Source organism: Mytilus edulis, chromosome 7 (genome assembly GCF_963676685.1).
Source record: "Mytilus edulis chromosome 7, xbMytEdul2.2, whole genome shotgun sequence".
Classification (NCBI taxonomy): Eukaryota; Metazoa; Mollusca; class Bivalvia; order Mytilida; family Mytilidae; genus Mytilus; species Mytilus edulis.
Window position 1 is genome coordinate 82879363 of NC_092350.1, and position 11849 is coordinate 82891211.

The window sequence follows — 11849 nt, forward strand, 5'->3', positions numbered from 1 at the left end:
ATACCACAAAAATAAAAGTTTAAGTATTTCGATTCTCATTATATCTCAATTCTTATTAGAAGACTTGTCTCAAGATAAATGATTTAAAATAAAATGGTATCCTTTTTAATAAAAATAAGAATAGTTTTGGTTATTTTATTCAAACAATATTTTGATATTATTTCTTCGACCTTCTTCTAACAGTTTCATTTCATGAAAAAACAACCTATTCCAAACTATAAAAAGTTCAAAAATTCAATGGCGGTCAATAATTACCATTTTCGTAGTTTATGTTAACAGAGATATATAATACAATTGTGTATTATATGTCTCTGATGTTAACAATATTTAATACAAAACTATTAATCAACGCAAACAATTAAACGCTCTCAGCATCTTATACTGTTATACTATTTTCACTAATTTTATTACAAATTAACCTGTAAATTAAGGTGTCTTCGTAGAGGTCAGCGTTCATCGGACGTAAACACTCTCGAGTTCGGTTTACATAAGAATTTTAAATATAAAAGTTTCCGTCCGATCCGTGCATAAATTTAACTTACTGATCGATCGCTGAACGTTGTCACGGTAACTCTCACATAGCTTATTTTACTAATCTGACGGATCCTATGGGTAACCGATCACCAATCACTTATCGATGAGTCAAACATCCGTCGCCGATCCTTCACCAATCAGTCCAATTCACGTCAAACAGTAACGCTAAGGTTGCAAGTACTGCATCTCAAGTTTTCTGTCGGTTTTATTTCATACACGCATGTAATATAATTTAAAAGTCAGCATTATTTTTAATTTTTTTTAATTTCTTTTAGTTTTTTAGAGGCATGTCATTGATTGACGTTCTATTCTTGATTAAAGATGCAAACGTAATTAGAACATGTTATATAAGATACAACATCCACCAAACGTTTCTTATAGTATTTGCTGCTTGATTAATTTGAACTTTAATTTAATGAAACACTGTTTAATTTCAACGGAAACTGTTTTATTTATATTCTGTAAGTTTGAAGTATTTCTAATAAATAGTACACAATATAATTTGTTTTTAAATCAAAGATTGAAGTTTTTAGTTTTTGAAGGACAAACTATACTGAACGGCAAAAGAAACGTCGCAGTAATTTAAGGCAAACATAATGGAAGAATTAGTGCTATATTTTTTATTGAATAGGCGTATAAATTCATTCTTTCAGTTCATTTACTGTTCCTTGATAAACTTGTTCACTACCATATCACAGATTTATTTAATTCAGCTACGACTTGAGGTCGCTTTCCATCATTCAAACGTCCTATTGCCTGATCTCTTTATCGTTGGTTAAGTCGTGGCATCAGTACTGCATCAAACAGATTATGATGACTTAAAAACTCCGTACCGCTAAAATAAACGTTAAGAGGCACGGATTCAAAGTGCATCTCATCATCATGAAATGTGACTGCGAAATGTGTCCCACGGACCTATAGCTATCCAGACCATTTTTAGAACGACCGAAATAATGAACGCAGTCAGCCGTAACGGAAATTTTAACATAATCTTAGCATAATTAGCAGATTTACCTAAACCAAAAGGAAATAGATATTTTTATTCAATGCATTTAAAAATTTAGGCTTTCGAAAAATACGACGTTTCTTTTGCGTTTCAGTATCTATGAAATTGTTGATATGTTAATTTCATGCCATTCTCTCAATCATAGTTTTGAAAAGCTGGCATATTTTCAACCATAACTCAAAACTACAAAAATGATATTTGTGTCAGCCATATTTACATAATTGTAAGTTTTAGATATCGTAATGCAGAAGAATGTGTATCGCTTTTACCCCAAAGATTGAAAAATGAAAAACAGAAAACTCTGAAAAATTCAAAACGGATAGTCCCTAATTAGATGGCAAAATCAAAACTTCAAACTCATCAAACGAAATGATCGCAACTGCCATCTTCTTGACTTTGTGCAATAATTCTTATTTAGAAAATGGTGGATAAAACCTGGTTTCATAGCAGTACTAGAATTATGGTCATCCCTTGAAATTCTTGATCATGGTAAATAATCATTATGAAACTTGGTAGGACATTTGAAATCGTAGCAGGTTCGTCCACGAAGTCCAATTGGAGTTTGGAGTTTCAAACCCAACTACCCGCTTAGAAGAGTGTCAATTTCTGTGAACTTTGTAGAACACAAACGTTTGCATTGCTTCATCTTACTGGTTATACAAATGTAAATTAGTTTTTGTTTCTAATAAGCAAGAAATATTTCCAAATGGACACATTAATAATCAATCAGAAATTGGATGCTTTTAAGCCTATTGAGTTTCAAGACATGCATATGCCTGGGCATCTTTCCATCTTCTTTGGTTTGAGTGATATATATGTATGTTTTTTTATGTTTCTCAATTTCACATAATGGAAACATCGGGAAAATTATGTTATCGAAATAAAGCGGAGAAAATGTTTGTCATATTATATTAACAAAAAGTAATGTTGTATAGTTAATATTAGAGAAAGTCGTTTTTATCAGCTATAATATGACATTGATATCAAAATGATCTGCGTGGAAATTTAATTTCATAAATACAATGTTATTACACCTAAATATCGAGCTAGTAATTTTATTATGACAGAATCATGTTCTACTGAGGTATATTTATAATGTGGTTAAAATGTTTGTCATAAACTCTCCAGTTATGTACAATTTCCCGAAAGGGGCAGTTCCTCATTTCAAAAGAAATAAGAAAACTTCAGATACGATAATAATGTGGTTAAATCAGGTAAAGAGAAAAGTTCAACAAAATCATGATACTTACAAAGGAGAACAGATAAACAGAAAAATAAATGTTTAAATAGTTTTAAGGTACAATCGCCTTGGTTGATGTCGTCTACAGCTTGACTATAGTACAAATTTATAAAAAGAAATTGAAATTGTATTCTTTCAAAGGAAGAACCTTTAATGAAAAGGTAAAACAGAAAAACAAAAACAATTTCTAATATAAAAAAAAAATATGGTATTATTGCCAATAAGAATATTCTCCACAAGAGACAGAAAGGCCACTGTACGGCCTTCAACAATGAACAAACCCCATACCGAATAGTCAGCTATAAAATGTCCAATAATGACAATGTAAAACAAATCAAATGAGAAAACTAACAGCTTTATTTATGTACAAAATATGAATGAAAAACGAATAGCATAGCCGTCTTTACAAACGTTGCAATAGGAGGATGTGCATATGTTCCGGACCATAGTAGTATTTGTACCATACCCGTATGGTCATGACCATTTGGGTATATGCTCAAATGGTCCGAACGTACGCGTATGGTCGGGTAATTAACACTCTGTTACAGTTTACTTTTAATACTTCCGAACTCTTCATATGGTATGACCGTTCATTAAAAAGACACAATCATATACTAGGTAATTTTATCATTATATTATTATATCAAGAAAAGCTAAATGACAACAAAAAGGTTCACATAGTTAATTTTACTTAGTTGTCAAATTTACTGTTAACACATTTTATACCGATTGTCATTGTCGATGGTCATTAATTTCAAAAATTGCTTGATGAACTGTTACACAAGAAGTCACAGGAAAGTAACAGTTTATTTATTATATATAAGTTGTCTTGTGAATATGTTGTATTGCAGTCAGTTTACGATATTTGAGATCTAGAGCTTCTTAAAAACCTCGGTATCGCTGTACGCAGCTGTTAATAGGCTAGTTTTTCACTCGCAAACAACAAGTGTAAATGAAAAAGATCGTGCACATATTTCTTGCAAATTCAAAACCGCTATGCTACCGTGTGGAAGTGGAGGTCACCCAAGCTTACATGCAAGAATGTAACAAGCGATGAAAACTAATAATGGCATCAATATTTAATTTTAAGGTAGTTTTTGGATTATACAATTTATAAATTGTTACGTAACCTTTACTTTTTTTTTAGATAAAATTTTTGTATTATTGAAACGTTTACAATGTAATTGAAAAAAAAATACCTATATGGTCCCAATACTCATATAGTCTGGCCCGTTAATAACCAAACGAGTATTATTCGCATATGGTCTGGCCCGTTAATAACCAAACGAGTATTATACTCATATGGTATGGCCCGTTAAAAACCAAACGAGTATTATACTCATATGGTCCGACCATACGCCTACGGTCGGACCATATGAGTATACACATATGGTCATGACTATACGCGTATGGTCCAAATACTCGTATGGTCCGGAACATATACACTGTTAATAATATTATTTCGTAGCTACCAAATTTGCATTTGCCTTTCTTCTAATAACTTTAAAATGATTCCAGGAGTCAAACGTATTTCTAAAGACTATTAAGATCATAATCTATCCCAACTCGTATCGTTGATATATGCACTTAGGGACCATTGTTGTGCTGGTTATAATTTAGATTTTTTATAATTCATCAATTTAATGCATGAGTATAGGTGAACCGTAACCATATACGAATCAATAGTAGCTGTGTCAATTTACCACAAAAGTATAGCTGGAGCAACTTTTTTTTAAATTTGAATACCAATTAAAAATTTAGTATCACATTTTCTTTGCTATCAGATAATTGATAAAAACGAGTACTAAAACATACTTTATGTATATTTCAATTAAGTACAGATTCAACTAATTTCCCTCTTAATTCGAATGTTAACAAACAATCTTCATCTCCATATTTACCATGTTGAAAAACATTTGTTCCACTTAATGAATACATACACATACATGTCGGTAAAGTATGAGTGTTATATAGTTGTTGGATGAATATGGTGTACACCCATATATGATTCAATGGTATCCTGATAATATTGGTGTTATCAACTCTTTTAGAAATGATGGTTTTCGTTTTTCTTCAAAATATGGCATGTTTTGTCTTTCTTTCTTTGAAAATGACAAAGTTATTAACATTTAAATATGATTATTAAAAAAATGCAGAATAAAACTGTAGGGCTATCTTGATATTTGATTTAATAGATGTAATCAAGGTGTCTGCACATCGACATAATTAAACTAGAGCGTTTGACTTCCATTAGGTACTATTTCACTTTTCCATTTCATTAGATATAATAAAAGACTTGGGCATGATCGTGATAGGATATAAGGGTATGGAATGTGTCAGTTAATGAATCTAATTATCTCTGTTTTGAGTATTGGTTTGTAATAGTTGGTCCTACTTAAGATAATTCCTTCGATCTTGGCAGGATAATTCACACAAAGCTTGTTTATATGTTGTCTCGATCATATTAAAAGTGCAATAAGACAAGGATACAGTAGCATACCAAAACAGAAATATATGAAGAAAAAAAATAACAAAAATATATAGAAAATTTAAAACCCTTGGTCCCGAAACAAATGGCAAAACCAAAACCTCAAGCACATTAAACGAATGAATAACATGTGTCACATTCCAGACTTGATACAGACATTTTCAGACACAGAGAATGATATGAATGGCCATTTTACAATTAACAAATATCAACCTTTTAACAACTATAGATCATCATTTATTTTCGCGGACACTTGATTGAGGAAATTTTACAATTTTAAGGATATTTGATTTCGTGGTTTATTTAAGTCTGTATACAACCCCATAGCAGCACGTTTGTTATTCGTTGAACATTTAAATTCGTGGTTCATCTGTTCCATCGAAAACCACGAAAATCAGAATTCGTCAGACACAACCCAATAACAGTTAAGAATCTCGCTGACACACAATCGTTTAATAGAAGTGGTCGACTGAACAAGAATTACGATTTAAACAAATATCAGCACGAAATAACTTATTATCGGACGATCCACAAAGAACACAACAACAGCCAAGCGTAAACATTCTCAAAACGTACTCACACCTAACTAGATTATTATAGCTGTAATTTATGGAAGCGCATATTGTTCACATCTTGTAAAGTTATTTTGTTGCAAATAAGTCGGAATTATTAATTAAGTTGTGTGTTATTAGCTGGAAACATGGGAACGACGGATAAAACATGTTCATTAATTCCGTCATCTTTTCCTCGAGGAAGACCTACCGCATTAGACCAAATCACTGAGTTTGTAATTTCCGAATAACACTACAGGTAACTGACGTTGAGCAGGATCAGCTTACCCTTCAGGAGCATGGAGATCTACGCCGGATTTTAATGAATTTATATTTGCCAGTAATACCGATCTATTGAGGTAGCCAGGTGCAACTGATTATTATACTTTTTGTTGCGCTGTTAAACAGCGGTCCCAAGTTTTTTCTGGGATTGAGCGCTCACAGACATGTTCAACTCCTCCAAATTCTTCATATGCATGTCCCAAATTAAGTGCCTGTACTTCACTAGTTGTTGTTTGTTCATGTGTTTCATATTGTTTTTTGTAAATAGTTTTGTTATAGATTAGGCCGTTACATTTCTACTTTGAATTATTTCACATTCCTACGTTGTGGACTTTTATATCCGACTATGTGTCACGGTACATATCTATCCCAAATTCATGTATTTGGTTTTGATGTTATATTTTTATTCTCATAGGATTTTGTCCTATGCTTAGTCCGTTTCTGTGTGTGATACATTTTAATGTTGTGTCGTTATTCTCCTCTTATATTTAATGCGATTCCCTCAGTTTTAGTTTGTTACCCCGATTTTGTATTGTGTCCATGGATGTATGATCTTTGAACAGCGGTATACTACTGTTGCCTTTATTTATTCGATTTGTTGATAGCTGTATGGCTGCCTATTATTGCTTGTAATGTTATTTTGGCATAATTTTTAGGAACTTTTTGGTCCTCAATGCACTTGAACTTCTTAACACTTGTATCTGATATATTAAAGATTCTATTCTCTGAAAGTCCATTTTGAATACCTTTGCAATAATAAAATTGAGAAAGGAAATGGTGAATATGTCAAAGCGACAACCACCCGACCATAGAGCAAACAACAGCCGAAGGCAACCAATGGGTCTTCAATGTAGCGAGAATTCCCGCACCCGTAGGTGTCCTTCAGCTGGCCCCTAAAATATGCATAATAGTACAGTGATAATGGACGTCATACTAAACTCCGAATTATACACAAGAAACTAAAATTTAAAATCATACAAGACTAACAAAGGCCAGAGGCTCCTGACTTGGGACAGGCGCAAAATTGCGGCGGGGTTAAACATGTTTATGAGATCTCAACCCTCCCCCTATACCTCTAGCCAATTTAGAAAAGTAAAAGAATAACAATACGCACATTAATATTCAATTCAAGAGAAGTCCGAGTCTGATGTCAAAAGATGTAACAAAAGAAAATAAATAAAATGACAATAATACATAAATAACAACAGACTACTAGCAGTTAACTGACATGCCAGCTCCAGACCTCAATTAAACTGATTGAAAGATTATGTCTTCATCATATGAATATCAGGTACAATCCCTCCCGTTAGGGGTTTAGTATCATACTATCATAAAATATATGAGAAGAACATAACCCGTGTCATGCCAACAACTGTTTTTTTAGAAATAAATGTGTTTAGTTCCGATGCAAAGACCCTATCAGTGAATCAATGTTAAAGCCAAAATATGCAATCTTTAATGACCTGACAACAGTATCGTAACTATATCCCCTTTTAATAAGTCTATTTAAAGGTTTTGTTAGTTTCTGAGGAGAATACTGACATTTTTGTGCTTTATAAAGAATATTTCCATAAAATTTTGGATGTGAAATACCTGAACGTATAAGATGTCTGCATGTTGAGTTATATTTACGAATTATTTCCTTATACCGGTGATAAAATTTAGTAAATGTTTTGACCAGTTTGTGATATCGAAAACCCTGGTGTAATAATTTTTCAGTAATACAAGACAAAGATATATGTATTTTACTATTGTCTGTAAACGGGAGGATATAATTGCTAATGCATTCATTTTATATGACTGCCATTTTATCGTAGAACATAATTCATTATGGTCTGTTTTATTTTGACGTCTAAACTTTTATAAACAATTTCAGACAGACAAGTAACCCTTCAAACATCGTAAAAACTCAATCAATAGGCAAGTATATTAAGGGTTAGGACAGTTTGGAATATCTATATTGCAAAAGTAACAAAGCAAAAGTTTATACACAATTACTAAGTTAGCCGCCACATTGTTCAGTCTGAAGATTGGTTTTATTACATTTACAATGCACTATATCATTTAATCAAAGCCCACGTATCCTCAATGTGATATTTTTATGATCATAAAGATGCTTAATACATTACATAATTATTATTTTATGCAAATGTGTACTATTCATAGTATACGTACATTTAAGCACAATGTCCAAAATGTAAACTCTATGAACATGTGTCAATAAAACACGATATCAGTGACTTATTTTGAATGTTAAAAAAATATTATACTGTTATAATTAAATACGACGTTCTTGTAAATAACATGTCATCAACATCCCATTTAAGATTTTTGGTTAAACTATATCAAAGTATGTACAGATACTTTTATAATATGTTCTCCTTCTGTCCTTTTAAAAATATTGAAATACAAGACATATTGGACGGTAATTCTGAATAAAAAGGTGAACATTTACAATTACAGCTAATATGTAGGGATGTTAAGAGGCAGATCCTACAATTGGTTTTCACTAACGGTTTACTTGACGATTGAGTGCAGGAATAACGAGACAGGCACATGTTCTGTCAATGTCGAATCTGATCAAAACGATGCAAAAGTTACCCAAAAAATCTGATTAAAAAAATAAAATATTTATATAATATATATTCGATACTAACATTGATTTCATAGAGGGGTTGTAGCTCAATGAAAGTTGTTCTTTTTAAAAGGTCACTGGCATGTTAAAACTAAGGTCAAACCCCGTTCTTGTCAACGTGGGTTCGATTCGTTATCTAAGTGCTCACTAGTGTCGCTCGAATAAAAGAAATTCAATTTAGTGGGGTTTTTTGGCATATCAATTAAGAAATAAGAAGAAATTACCTCTCAAGATGAAATTACAGGTATTTGTGTTGCAACACCAGTTTTGGTCACAGACATGTATTGGAAGATTGTTTGCATACTTTTTATTGTCCGCTGATTCAGAAAGTGTGTTTAACTTGAGATCCTATATCAACATTTGCATTTGTGAGAAGATTAATTTAACAGTGTTGTTAGATTTTTTAAATAAGTACATTTTGGAATCAAATTATGACTATTATCAAAATGTGTACTATGTTTTAGGACAGTATGCATCTCCTCCTTTTTTTCTGAATGCACCAAGAATCCTGACCATCATTTAGCCTATCACTTAATGTTCTTTTAAATCATAAAATAAAATAAACTGACAACGTCATGGCTAAAAAGAAAAAGACAATCAGACAAACAATAATTCACAAAAAAACAACAAAGAAAACTACAGTCCAAGCAAAACGAATCCAACAAAAAAATGGGAGTGATCTCGTGTGCTTTAGAAAGATTAGCAGATTCTGCTTCACATGTGGCACTAGTCGTGTTGTTCATGTTATTACACACCCGATAAATAGTCGTTTTCGGTATATACGTTGTGTCTACCACCAATTGTATACGATTATTGATGTCCATATATGCTTGTCTTAAAACAAATATTAGAGATTTTTGTTTAATAAAATTAACGGCTCTAATTTTCTTGCACCAGATGCGCATTCCGACAATACATGTTTCTTCAGTGATGCTCGTAGCCAAAATATTTGAAACCCAAAGCTTTTATAAAAGATGAAGAGTTGTAATCCAAAAGGTCCAAAAAGTATAGCCAAATCCGTTTAAAGTGTACTAACAAAATGTATGAGCACGCCACAAATTCAGAAACATTAAACAACATTTTTTCTTTGTTAGTTTAATATGCTTTTTTATTATATCCATATATATATACATTAAACGTAGATGTGGGATGATTGCCAATGAGAAACATCTTCGCTAGAGACAAAATGTTACAGAGATTAACAACTATAAGTCACTGTTCTGCCTAAAAACATAGCAAAGCCTATTTCACAAGGTCACCTGTAAAAGGCCCCGAAATAAGTAAGAAAAAAACATTTACTGAAAAACATATATCTAACACAGCAACAAACGACATTCACTGAATTACAGGTACATACATACATACCATAATTTATTTAACATACTTATAGAAAGTATTTCTTTATACAATTTTAGCTTTTACATTTGACTATACAAGTCTATATATATATTCTTTTATATGTTATCTCATCCGAAATTTTGAATTTTATGCATTTTTAATGCATTTTTTATTTTCATGTATACTATTTTTTTTTAACTTCTCTGTAACCTTTGTACTTGCATGGTTTTATGAGAATAAACTATATATCTATCATACACAATGTGACGAGATTTAAAATTTCTGCAGGAATCCAAACTCTTCCCCTTACCTTAGATAGTGGGTACAACATGCGAACTCTATATTGAAAAACGATAAGTGGTCTTGTGCTTTGTTTTGCTCTTTTATCGACCTATTCCCAATTTCCATTCTCATTTATAACATTTCCATTCTCATTTATAACATTTCTACACCATTACCATACCCTTACATTTACAAAGCAGTTATTATGGTTTTCTGCTGTCCTATTTGAATATGAAACTTTAAACAAATTTTCATGGAGTAAAATTTGACAAAAGCTGATGATACAATGTATAAAATACAACGGGATGCAAGACATGCGTTGTAAATTTTGTTTAGAAATAAATACATACAAAAGCTGCCTTTGGGTACATTTAACATCAACCGGAAATTCAAAGTCATTTGATTTGCATCGGAAAACAGTTAAAGTAATAGCCACAATAAACAAATGTCGAAATTTCCTGCTACAAGAAACACAATGGTTAGCCAAAGTATTTAAGACAATACTCAAGAGAAATTATACGAATAATTATCCTGGAGGATAATTAAATGGTTTACTGAAAATGTGCCATTATTATTCTTTTCATCCCCTGGTGAAGTATAAGGTATTTTGTAAATGGTTCAGTATTGTTGAGATTTTATAATAATATTTGTTAGTTATTCATATTTGCCAATCTTTTCATGAAAAAAAAGTATGCAATGTAATGATAATAAAATATTTTACCATAACTATATTTCCCTGGTGGTTTTCTCTAAATGTTACTTGCTTCAAAAACTACATGTATGTTATTTTGGGCATTTTAGTGTTTCAGTTTTTATCTCTTTTCTAAATTATTTAGCATATTTGACATCTTAGATTTTGAAAAAAAAGTGGAACATAGTTTAGATACACAGAATTATATTCAGCATTTAATATAATGTTTAGCCAACATTAATGTAATATTTCTGTTGTATTTGTTTAATGCATTCTATTTATAATACCTTTCATATTGAATCTTAATAACTATGTTTGCTAATATTAAAATTAAATGAGCCGATAATTTGAAAATAAAACGATGCTTGCAACAGTAAACTATAATAAAGCCAAGACACATTTATTTGATTCGATAATATTTACTTCAACCATAACTATTCTGTATAGAAATATTCTGGAAATTCCAAGAAATAATAAGTTAGTTATTTTTGCCAGATGTATGCATGCCTACAATTTGTTGGCAAGCAAATAATTCGTCCACACAATTTCTTTCCAGTCCTCGAATGGACTATTAAGAGTAGTACTACAATAATAGCTACACCCAGTTGGAATATAGTATGATTGTATGTGCATTGTGTTTCGTTAACCTGTATGCTTTCTCTTGTCAGTATTGACACATATGGGTTGAACTGAAATGAAAATAGAAAAACAAAATTGGAGAGGTTGATCATTTAACGTGTTGTTATCATTATAAACTAGAAAAGGCATGTTCGTATGTGCTGTCCTCAGCAGGAAAGAAAAA